We start from the raw sequence: 12741 nt of genomic DNA, 5'->3' as shown, positions 1-12741 counted from the left end.
TGGGTGGTAAGGGGCATGGAAAGAATGGAGGAACTTTGGGCAAAGGGGAGGTAGGACAGGTGAGGGGGCAGAGGGATAGGAAAGATGGTGGAATGAGATGAACCACATTACCCGAGGTACATGTAGGACTACACGTGTTGTGTACAACTAGGAAAAGTTTTGTTCCATTTATATACAATGAATTGAAATGCATTCTGCTATCATGTATAACCAATTAGAACAAATTTAAAAAACTCACTGATATTGGCTATCAAGGAATTACTGTTAAGTTGTGTGATGGCCCGTGGGTTCATTATACTATTCTCTATGCTTTTCTTTAAAGCTTTTCTAATTAAATTTATTTTTTAACTAGTACATAGAAACAAACATTATAATTATTGAAGTAGGTAACATGACATTTTGATGCATGTATACACTATGTAACATTTAAATCAGTTAAATATATCTACCTCCTCAAACATCATTTCTTTATGGTAAAACTTTCACAATCTTTTTTTCTAGTATTCTAAAATATACAGTATGTTATGGTTACCTATAGTCCCCTACTATTCTCTCTGCTCTTATTTGAAAGTTTCCATGATAAAAATACTAAAAATAATTTTTAAATTAAGATATAACTTCAAATATTTAAAGGATTTCTATGTAGAAAAGAATTCAATTTTATAGAGGAAATCATGTGGAGGAAAATTTGGAGTCAATACAAGGATGAACTAGACAACAGAAGAACATATAGCCTTGTAAGAGAGTGACTCATGCTAGGAAATACTGGTGTACAGGCCTCATAACTATTCGTCAGGGCCACAGTAAAGAAAATAACAGCAATGAGTGAGAAACTAGACTAACAGCCTTCCAAGGTTTCTTCTAACACTAAGATTCTGCTAAGATTCCATTGATCAATGAATCTGATTGGTGCACATCTCCCAAACACATCAGAGCCTATTACTCTCCAGTCCTATCAGATATCATACTACTTGTTTAAGATTTTACATTGACTTGTTCATAATTTTTGCATATATTTGTTAAGTCCTTTTCTTAAGGCTTTCAAAAATCACAATCATACCTTACACCTGTTAGACTCTTTTAGTCCTCGCACAATGTCCTGTACATACTGGGCCATCAAAATGCCTTTTTGAAATCTCCTTTCAAATCAGTCTCCTAACATTGTGCCTCTTCTTTGCCACTCACGTCTATGTCTTACCTATCACCGTACAATCACTGACCATACCTGCACCACATTCATGTCCCCTGACCTAGACCTAGAGGAGGGCTCTGTGCATACCTAAAAAATATGAATAAAGAAATCCTTCCCATATCATGAGGCTGTTAACTTTCCAAGTGATGCTGATTCATTCTGATAATCAAATTATGACTGTAGAAGACTGCTTTAATCACTGGAAATATAATTATTCTAACTGCCTGGCTCGTACATACCCCTTACCCAGGTGGCTGCCACCATCATGAACAAACATGGAGCCAACTGAAAAATGATTTGTTTCTCCCCACCACATCTTTTCCACCCTGGTGGTCTTTCCTCCCCAGGTATTCATTGTCTTTATATCACCTTCTGACTGTCTACATGAGAATTAGGGCATGTGTAGGGGTAAAACCCTTCAAAATGCCAGACACCTCACCAGACATTTTACCTTGTCAAATCATTTAATTCTTATGATTGCAGTAAGCATTATCTACATTTTTCAGATGAGGAAAACTTTTTTCAAAAGTTTAGTTATTTGCCCAAACGTCTAAATGATAACCTTGGGATTTGAAACCAGATCTACCTGGCTTCAAAATCTACACATTTTACAAGGAAAACAACAACATCATCTTTCTTACACAAGCCTTGAAATAACACAACCTACAGGAAACAACTTCAGTTGAGGAGGATTACTGTCACAATGGCCCTAGGACCATCTTATCCTCCAACCTCTAAAAGCTTTCTCATTCCTATAATTAAACTCTAAAAGTCCAATATCAACAAATACCAATAGGGGGGAGGTAAGTCCTAAAATGCTTAGATAAGCTTCTAGACAGATTAAATGTCTTGTTTGGATCATGATTTTCTTTAGAAAGATCAGCCTTAAGTGACTCTTTCTAAGAAACAGATCTAACCTAATTCCTTTCATTCTTAAAACTTTCTAAGGATCCCCACTATTAATGGTCTAATGCTACTTTGGCTCATGACTTCCTTTAAGATTTGCTGGCCTCTCCAAAAGGCCCATCCCCCTCCAACTTCACACTTTACAACACCAACTATTCACATTCTCCTGCCCTCCCCAAATATCCTTTCTTCATGTTTCCATTTCTCTGAACACATTTCTTCTGACTGCCAGCTTCCCCCACCACCCCAGCCTGTCTAATCAACAACAAACCACATGTCAGACTCCTGTTTGCCTTCTGCCTGTGCTTCAAACACATCTCAACCACTTTCTGACCTTACTGATCACCCTTCCAACCATAATAAATGCATTTATGGACAATAATGTTCTACCATCGAATAAATATCTCTCTTTCTGCCATTATCATACTGTGTTTCAAGTGAATGCTGTTATCTCCCTGCCAGAATGAAAGGTTCTGAGGGGAAGAACCAAGTTTTTACAGGTGTGTAAATGTCCAGCCTTGGTAGACAGCAAATCTTCCTCATGTGCTAAACCAAGTAGCCATTAAAGCCACACCCCTATGGCTTTTGTTTCAGGAGCTATCTACTCAAAGGGTCAAGAGTCATTTTCATAAAGACATTTTAAGTTTTTCACTTCATGACCAGAAGCCACTTAAAAACTAATAAATAATCAACATTCTAATTGAAGAAACTATGTCAAACTTACCATCTTAGACAAATAAAGCAAGAATGAATATAACAAGAAAAGTATGTTGTCCAAAAGGGTGGCATCTGCTGGCTCTTCGACCTTTATCTCTAGTTGGTTTTCTGTATCAGCAGCATCAACAGGAGTACCTTCTGTTATAAGTAGCTCTAAAATTGAAAGGGGAAATTGCTATTTTATTTTATGCTATAGAATAAGAATTGTCTCTCTTCAGTTTCAATATTCATTGAGTGTTTCACTAAATATATGAGTCACAGTGCCTGGAATATGTGGCTCTCCTAAAGACAATTAACACAACAGAGAAGAAAACTTCAAAATCCTAATTAGAGCTGTCAAACCCTTCAATTATAAAATGAACAATCTCCAGTCTACTCTCCACTACTTCCATGGCCATACAACTGCTACCAGAACAATATTTACTCAAGGAAAATTTTTAAAACCAGAGACATATAGACAGGGTCACATTCAAAAAACATGGATTTAGTGCTGGTGAAACTTTGTGTTTAAAATTTTAGGAAAGCTGAAAGAGAGGGAGTCTTGGTTTGCAGATTTGCAGGTGGAATGGGCCAAGGCTTAACACAGTATCTGGCACCTGGCAGAGATACTCAACAATTATTTATTGAATGGACAGATGACAACTATTTAAAAAGAACACAGTATTACCAAGAGAGACTAAAGGGAATTGGGTACAGACCTGCATTGAGGCTCTGTGAATGAGGTAGAATTCCAGTTAGACCTGAGAGCTTGTAGGGGTGGAATTTCAGTATGAGTTACATGAGCCTGGGGTATGTTTGATTAAACAGCAGGAGTCCAGCATGCAGTTATTAAGAAGTTGGACCAGTTGCCTCTCAGGTCTTTCTCAACCCTGAGATTCTATTCACTACTATTTTTTTAAGCTTTTGCCTAATTTTTTTTTTTTAGTTTTTGATGGACCTTTATTTTATTTATTTGTATGCAGTGCTGAGAATCAAACTCAGTGCCTCATATGTTAGACAAGCGCTCTACCACTGAGCTACAACCCCAGGCCCTCCATTCACTATTGGTCTATGAATTTGACTGCTGGTGAAGTCTGCCCCATTGGCTCAGCATCTCAGCACCTGAGACACATTAAATGACATTTGGGAAGATTTTACCTATTAAAGGTCATTGACATCATTTTGTGGTGGAACTTAAAAGGCCAGGGAAATAATTCATTCTTAATTTTGTAAGTCAAGTTTTCCCTATTCTTGAAAGTTTTGGAGCATGAAAATAACAAATCGTAATGGTGCGTGATTCATTTTCATAACCTTATAGAGTTAAAGACAGTTCAGAAGTCAGTAGTGTTCATATATGGATGCAATGTCTTCTGGAAAATGGGAGAACTCATATGTTATTCCTTCTCAAATTAACTGAATCCCCCCTTGCTATGAGTTCTCCTACACTCTGTGTGTGCAGATGGTGGGGGGGGGAGGTTCAGATCAGTGCTGCCAAGCCATGCACTGGTGAAGGATAATGCTTATAGCTATGCTTACAGACCAGAACCTTTAAAAACACAAAATACAGTAATTATGGCTTCATAGCACCATACTGGATGGATTAAAATAAACAATTAGTCATCATCTAATTTACTGATAAAATGAGAGTGAGCAACACTAAAGTAGAATGCTGTTGATGCCATTATTGGGGATTTTTTTGAAAAATTGTTTCTCATCTCCCACTGGATACTGTGCACTATGATGAAGTATTTGTAAGTGTCAATCTAAAATCGATTGCAGTTCTGTACTGTTTGCTGTAAGTATATAGTATAAAGATCTGGACCATTGACTGCATTTGAAAAAGTTTAATTACAATGTCCAGGAAGCAAGTCAAAACAGGACTTGAGCTATATTATATTCCATTTAGAAGAAAAGGGAAGAAAAACACAGAATTTATGAGACTATGAACAGTGATTATTCAAGCTAACTTGTACTAGGCCAGACTTTCCTGGAAGGCCTGCTAAACACAGATTGTGGGTCCCACCCCTAGAGTTTCTGGTGCTGTTGGTCTGGTTGAAAACTACAGTTTTAGAGCATAAGGCCTTTGAAGAAAAATATTTTAGTTGTAAATGGTTTACACAAGCTAGTCATACCTAAACATTTGCTTTTAGGTGAGTTACAGTCTCTGGCCTATTTTTGATTTCTAGTCATCTTTATTCTTGCTTTTCTCTCACTTAAGATATATTTTTTTTTGAACTCACATGTACCTATATCACTCTCTGCTCTATTTCGTACCTTTGGCAACAAATATCCTTGAAAGCCTTCATTATGGTAATGCCTCTACTTTGTAGAGAAAAATTGGCAAGCTTTACCTGGGTCTACTTTCTCAGTATTTGGGATCTGAGACACTTCTGAAACACCCATGTCCTCAGTCACAGGTTGATTCAAGAGGCTGGGCTCTTCAGGATGGTTCATATTAAAATGATGACGCAGGAGGTTTGGCTCTTCATGAAGATTTCTATTAAGACGATTTGTGTTCTCTTTAGGAAAATCATCTTCATGGGGTGGCTGCATCTCTACAAGGGAGAAGAATGCATTGAGCCAGATGGATGACACTATCTACCCCCACTTAAGCCCAATGATCAGCACTCCCCCTCAGCACACAGTTCCAGATACCTCAACACTGCCCTCCATGTCCTGGCATGAGCCCATGAGAACAACTGGGCAAGGATATGGGAGGGTTAATTGTTTTCATCCCATTTAAAGGATGACTGAACTATACAGTCAAATTTATAAAGAAGCCTCATCTGCCAGAGGACTTTCCTCCTTTCCCATTTCCATATCACCTCGTTCCTTGTCCATCATGTCTACCCTTTTGGCTGTGGTTTCAGTTTTCTTTAAAATCTTCCAAATTATACTCATTTCTTGTTTGTTTTCTTTGGTTTCTAGATAAGGATTGATTTCTTTTTTCAAAAGTTTATAAGCATCAGTCTTCTCCTGTTCGTTTGAGACCTGAGAAATGTTGCTGGTTTTGTTTTTTTCACTTTCTGGCACTTTCAATTTATCTGGTAGTATTTCTTCAAAAAGTTCAAGTGAAGTTTGTTCACTCTGAGCATTATCTGTTTGACTATCTGCATGAGGATGGTTCTTCTGAGCCAAAAATTGTTCCTCAAGATCCACAGTGTTTTCTGAGAATGCACTTTCAATTTGTTGTGAGTTTGCTACTACTGGTTTAGGTTCAGGTTCAACATCCTGGGAGACTTCAGGAAATTGTCCCACTTTTTCTATAGCTTTCTCAGAATCTTCATTTGCAGAATCATACAATTCCCAAAATCCTAGAAGTTCTTTTACGTTATAATTATCAAAATCATCTCCTCCAACATCAAAACAAACAAAATCTGTCTCCTGTAAGGAAAAGAAAACCATTAATGTGTCAATAACAAAGTATCACAAAAGCAAACTCATCCACGCTCCCAAATTCAGGATTGGTTCTAAAGAATCGTTGAGGTCAACCAGATTACCCTCCTCCAACCCCCACTGCCTAACTCCATCTATGGCTGAGTAAATCTGTCTTTTTCTAGACTACAGTGTTAGAAAGTCTATTCTTTCTTTCTTTCTTTTTTTAACATGGGTCATATTCTTTAAAAAGCATAATGAGTAAAAATGGCAACAATTTGGTCTCCAACTGCCTGACTCTTGGGTCTCTCTCAATTTGCTCTGAACATAAGTAGGGAAAGGCAAGGTATCACTTATAGGATCCTCCAGCTCTTAATATCTACACCTATGTTTCAGAAATTGAACTCTTAATCATTTGCTCAGTAGAAGCTGGAAGATCCTGCAGCATTGAGAAAAATGAATCAGTTTTAAAGTATCTTACTGAGATACAAGTACATTGGATGGAATAAAGAATGATATTAAGGAGGCTCCTCACATTATTATTACCACAAGAACAAACTGAAAACAAGATTCAACAAGGTATACACCTTTCTCTTCATCAGGGTTTCACAGTCACTAAGATCTCTCTCAGGATTATGTGTATATTATCTAGTCTTCCTTCTTGCTACTAGTAAGCAAATTGATATAAAAGGAGCCATAGTATGAATGGACATGTTTTTAAAAAATTTCCATTCCTAATTAAATCTTCATAATATTCTGCGGGGGTTCCGGGGGTGGGGGAGGCAGTTCAATGTAGTAGGGATGAGTGATTTCCTCTCCTCATCACATGCATTTCTAAGCCATGAGGGATGCATGTAATGGGAAATACAATGAGAAGGCAGAGTTCAAAACAAATGAGTTCTCTGTAATCAGTGAACTGCTGTCACAGCTTAAATCCCAAGAACTCTCTTTACCAACAATGAAGTCCAACAAGCAACAGAAGTGATTTTATGGCCCCTGAGATTATAAAGAAATTTTAGGAACAGCAACAACAAACAGGATGACTTTATCCATTCAGTCCATCTAATCTAAGAACTGTCCTAGCCTAGCAGTTTGCATATTCTACAGCCACTACAAAGAGCTGCCCAAAGATGTTTCAGTGTTGGTGGGCATCAATTACTATACAATTTAAAACTCTAGAAAATAATCAGCTGAAGCGAGAATTCTAGAACACGAAATCCTTTCAGTCACAAAATCAATTTAAGTCAGAGCACCATACAGGAATGTTGTATAAAGGAAGCAGTTGGGGCCTTAAAAGATCTGAGACTGAACATCACCTGAAACGCTCAGGTCCCCTTTTCCAAATCTATAACATGACTATGATCCCATATATGACTAAGAATAAGAAAACCTTTGTAAGTACATATTTCTAGCCTAGTATAAAAGTTAGAGTTTATTAATTTAACCTAAATATACTTAAAATGTCTAATAACTATCCAATGAGTTTTGCCTGTAAAATGAAATTATTTGCCTCTTAGAATATCTGTTTCAATATATTAGACAACTCTCAGATTATAATATAATCACCCTTGAATGCCTTTCAAACTTTTTTTTTTTACAGGTAGTCTGATTTCAAATGAAAATCTGACACACAAATGTTAGATTGCCCCCAAAACACATTATAAAACATTCAGAAGCAGTTAACTGAATATAACTGATGGATTTATAAGCCAGTTTACAACTGAGAACAAAAAAGAAATCCATAACTTACATCTGTTGGAATTTGTAGCTCTTCTTTAGTATATTCACGAACTACCTTGATGAAATCTTTTGGAAAGTATCCAAACATACGGCCAACCTATAGTGCAAAAGAGACAAATATCAAATAAATTCTGTACAAGGAATATAAATAAGAGATTTCTCAGAAGTGGCAGGAAATATACACATAATAGATAGGTATATGGTATAACCAAGAAAGAAAGTTGCTATAACAATTACACTGAGATTATTATTCCAAATAAAAATTAAGTACAGAACTATTAAAAAGCAACATTTCCAACCACTGAAGTTTTCTTTTTTACATTTAGCTTAATTCTCAACACAGAGCATATAAAGTTAAGACTTCTGAAGTAAATAAAAGATCTGCATAGAAGATTATTGGATACTATATGGTTAAAACAATGTAAATCAAAGCTGGTTATAAATGCAATTCCAAATAACCTCTAGCAAGAATTTACCTGTACATTTTGTAGCATTGCTCATAAACCAATATTTATGTCTTTCTTAACCAATACACAACAGTCATAAAAATTAATAAGTAAAAACAATACAAAAATCTCTAAAATGTATTACCACTATAGCAGATGTATTGATAGTATATGCTTTCCTAGCTTTGTCCAAATCTACTTTTACAAGTACTTGGGGAGTGCTGAGGGCCATTGTCAAGTAGGAATGAAGCTTCAAAATTTCCTTGCCAGCGTACCCCATGTTAAATGGATTTCACTGTTGACATTGCATGTAAGGTGACCTTGCTCAAGGACCAAGGCAGATCCGGGTTTAGAGCTGATCAGGTTTGAGGAAGTATCCCACTCCTTAGGGTGTTCCCGGTTTAAGACAAAAGGAGTTTTAGGGAAGTTGGAGGTTGAAGATTATTGCTGCTGGGAGTAGGGCGTGCCTGCAGCCTGAGTTCCCGCTGAGTTCTCCTGGAGAAAAAGTTTTTAGGAGGTGAATTGTTTGGGAGATTGGATTGCCCCCGAACCTGTGTGGAGGCGGTGTGAGTCGGGAATAAAGAATTTCTGTTTGAATCTACAAGGCTGTGAGTGCCTTCTGATTCTGTGCCCAGCCAAGACTGCGGCATTATGGTGGCCCGTACGTGGGATGTCTGAAGCTTGGGGGTAAGTGAATTTGCTCGCTCCTGAAAGAGAGCAAAAAAATGGGTGACCATTTCAAAAAACAATGTGTTCTTGTTTTGATTTATTTTGTTTTCATTTCAAGTGGCCTGTTCCTAGAACTTTCTCAGGCAAACTAAGGAAAATGTTTGACTCAAGGTTTGAAGTTGTTCGCCTCCGAGGAAGAAAAATTGTTAGAGGAAGGAGGTACCCCAGTAAGACCAAGAAAAACTATGGCATATGTTGATACAATACAAAAAATGTAGCCCATGGCTTTATAAAGATGAGTTATTAAGTATATCAATGGGACCATTATGGTATCCTGTAGAAGGATTTTTCTTCAACAAGAAAGAGATGACTAGTTCTGTTCACTATACTTGTCTTGGTTTTTACAGACAGCTGATTCATTTACAAAGCTAAAATGTTAAAATATCAACCACTAAATATGAAATCAAGTACTCTTTACTTATTAAGTTCCATAAGGTAATATATTTAAACATTATGTGTGTTTTCATAAATTGGCAAATGGAAAAATGTTTAATATTGCTTTGGTCTGTGTCTTTGCTGAAACAAGGTTACTAAGTGTTAAGATTCTATCATGTGTAATTTATATACAGAGAGTATAAGAAGTTTCAGCTGGGTTTCAATTACAGTATAACAGTACCTTAAAAAACATGAAAGTATTTCATCTTATTAAAGTGGAGTAATTTTATAAGGGTTGTTTTAGAATGTGAATTTATAAAAAGGGTTAATGGTTAAAAAAGAGGTATAAAAAGATTCAAGATGTGGAAATATATTTTAATATAAAAGGTTAAAGGAAAAATAAATGTTTCTAGTTGAGATAATCTCTGTGTGGTAAAGTGAAAATTTGTAAAATGCCATTTAAAAAGATTTTGAGGAAACTAGATTTAATTTAAAAGCTTGAGAAAGGTAGAAAGAAAAAAAAGGTATTTGTACATGGCAGATTGAGACAAAGCTTCTTAATGGAGTAAAAAAGAGCCTTTGGTTGAAGGGCAGCCATGTAAACTAATATTAAGTGATTTAAACAAAATCTAAGCCTCGTTTAAAAGAGTGAAGCTGTAGGTGGTGAAAAAGTACATTTAATAGTACAGTATAGATGATAAATGAAATGCTTTAAATGGTTAAATTGAAGGAAGATTGCTTTACTCATCAAACTATTAAAATGTACTTATTAAACTAAAAAGAGGGAGATGAGATAATCTTTGTTTGGTAAAGTAAAAAGTTGTAAAATGTCTAAGTACATTGCAAAAAGCTTTAAAAGGTTAAATTGAAGGTGGTTAAGATGCCTTCACAATGGAGGAAAAAAAATATAACCCATGAAAATGGGAAGATAATAAAAGATTTAGATAAAGAAGATTAAAAATTTGAAGTGGAAAACTTCAAAAACAGAAGTACAAAAAGGTTAAAAAAAAGAGAGAAGATGTAGAAAGATAAAGATATAGGAAGATAAAAAGATGTAGAAAGACAAGAATTTTATACCCACAAAATAGGAAATGAAAGAAAACTAGGAGAGAAGAAAGCAACTAAGGGTAAATATAAAAACCTTAGAAGAAAACTAGAAGATAGAAATAAGATGGAAAATGGTTAAAAATGTCAAGTAAAGGTATTTCAGATAGAAAATACAAAGGGCTAAGACAACTATGGTTTCAAACCACATCTAAAAATTAAAAGGACTAAAGTAATTCTAAAAACTAAGGCAAAATGCTTTTGAAAGACTTAAATTTAAAAGGATCTTAAAGGGGTATATATCCCCCAAAGATAAACTTAAAATAACCCTTTTTTTACTCTAAACTTTTTAAATTTGGATTCATCAGGACTTAATGCTGCGGAAAGACATATGTATCCAAAAAATGTACATAAGCCTAAGGTACTTTGGAAAGATATTCTAACAGGACATTGGAAAGCTCCTGACCCAGTGTTTGTCTGGAGTCGGGGTTCTGTTTTTGTGTTTCCACAGGGAGAACAGCAGCCGATTTAGATTCCAGAGACACTAACTAAAACAATTTCTACAGACCAAAAAGAAGATAATTTGACTCAAATCCATAACAGCTGATATCCAGAGCTCCAGCTTGGCTATTCTTACATCTGCGACAGTGATTAACCACGGTGCCTTTTTTCAATATCTATTTTATTATTGCATTTTTCCCACATCATAAAATTCTATTTTATTTTTTGAGCTCATACAAACCTAGGTTAATGTTTTTCTGATCAGCTTGGTTTTTTGACTGTGTTTTATTTTTTGACTGTGGAGTTTTTAAACATTGCAATGGAGATTTTTACCTAGGTAAAGCTACAAGGCTGTTATTATTGTCTTATGTGTTGTATGTTATGAGTGCACTGTTTTGTGTTGCATGTCAGTATGTGTGTATGTCCATATTTTTATATGAGGAGCGCTCATGAAAAAATGGATCCGAATTTTCTTTTTTTTTTATTCACGTGATTTAAGTGGTTTAATCTAAATTAGGTAAACAGCTGTTAATGATTGTTTTCAAAGGTGGTTAACAGATCTGTTTGCTTACTATTGTTTTTAAAGGTGATTAACAGATCTGTTTGTTTACTTTCACTTTTCTTTTTCATTATATTTAATAATTCTGTTCAGGATAATGTCTCTTTAACATCATTGCCAGAATTCCCATCTCCATCCCAGTGCCAGTGAAGACTAAGAAAACCAAACTACAGCTTCTATGATAGCTATCACAGTAAACTGTATAAACTGACGCATCAATGAATATAATTCAACAAGTAATGCTCAATCAAGGACTTGATTTACTTTGGGAGGAAATGAACATATTGATAGACTCCTCCGATTTGAACTGCTTGCAGAACTTGCTTGGACTATATATGAGTTGCATGCATTGTGAACTATCATCTGGTGCAGCGAATTGTGGTACTGCTGGCATATCCTTGCTGATGGTGTCACTAGTGATGCAATTTCCTTGCCAGCGCCCCCTATGTTAATTGTGGTAATGCTGGCATCTTTGCTGACGGTGTCACCAGTGACTCAATTTTTCCAAAGGAGCCGTCAATTGGCTTGGTGTCGTGGCATTTCTGTATCCTCCTCCCTTCTACTAGTGATGGTCTAAAATTTGGGGGCCAACAGAGGTGAGGCAAGAACCTCACCCCCCCACTGGCACCAAGGTTAAATTTGGGGGCCAACAGAGGTGAGACAAGAACCTCACCCACCCACACTGGTGCTTAGGCCTATCCACAAGCATGGCTGAATGCTGGACCGGTAGTCAGTGATGGGTTGATCTGGTTGCAGTGGATTCAACCCAAGACAGGAAACTGACGTCTAAAGGTCAGTTCTCCCATGACGGGTAAGAACCATATGTTGAATTGGACAACCTACCTGGCACGGTCCTTTAGCCACATTGCTTGTTGTTTAATTAATCAGAAGGGGGGAGAAAATTAATGCTGCAGTCTTGGCTGGGCACAGAATCAGGAGGCACTCACAGCCTTGTAGATTCAAACAGCTATTCTTTATTCCCGACTCACACCGCCTCCACACAGGTTCGGGGGCAATCCAATCTCCCAAACAATTCACCTCCTAAAAACTTTTTCTCCAGGAGAACTCAGCGGGAACTCAGGCTGCAGGCACGCCCTACTCCCAGCAGCAATAATCTTCAACCTCCAACTTCCCTAAAACTCCTTTTGTCTTAAACCGGGAACACCCTAAGGAGTGGG

At 36.6% G+C, this 12741-nt stretch overlaps 1 pseudogene; it reads right to left on the bottom strand.

Annotated features, from left to right (window-relative positions):
* Nucleotides 1-12741, bottom strand: part of LOC144364799 (transport and Golgi organization protein 1 homolog) — a 150034-nt pseudogene that overhangs the window by 32413 nt on the left and 104880 nt on the right.

Source organism: Ictidomys tridecemlineatus, unplaced genomic scaffold (assembly GCF_052094955.1).
Source record: "Ictidomys tridecemlineatus isolate mIctTri1 unplaced genomic scaffold, mIctTri1.hap1 Scaffold_85, whole genome shotgun sequence".
In the NCBI taxonomy this organism is placed as follows: domain Eukaryota; kingdom Metazoa; phylum Chordata; class Mammalia; order Rodentia; family Sciuridae; genus Ictidomys; species Ictidomys tridecemlineatus.
The sequence above is the reverse complement of the archived record's forward strand: the minus strand, read 5'-3'. Positions and strand labels throughout refer to the sequence as shown.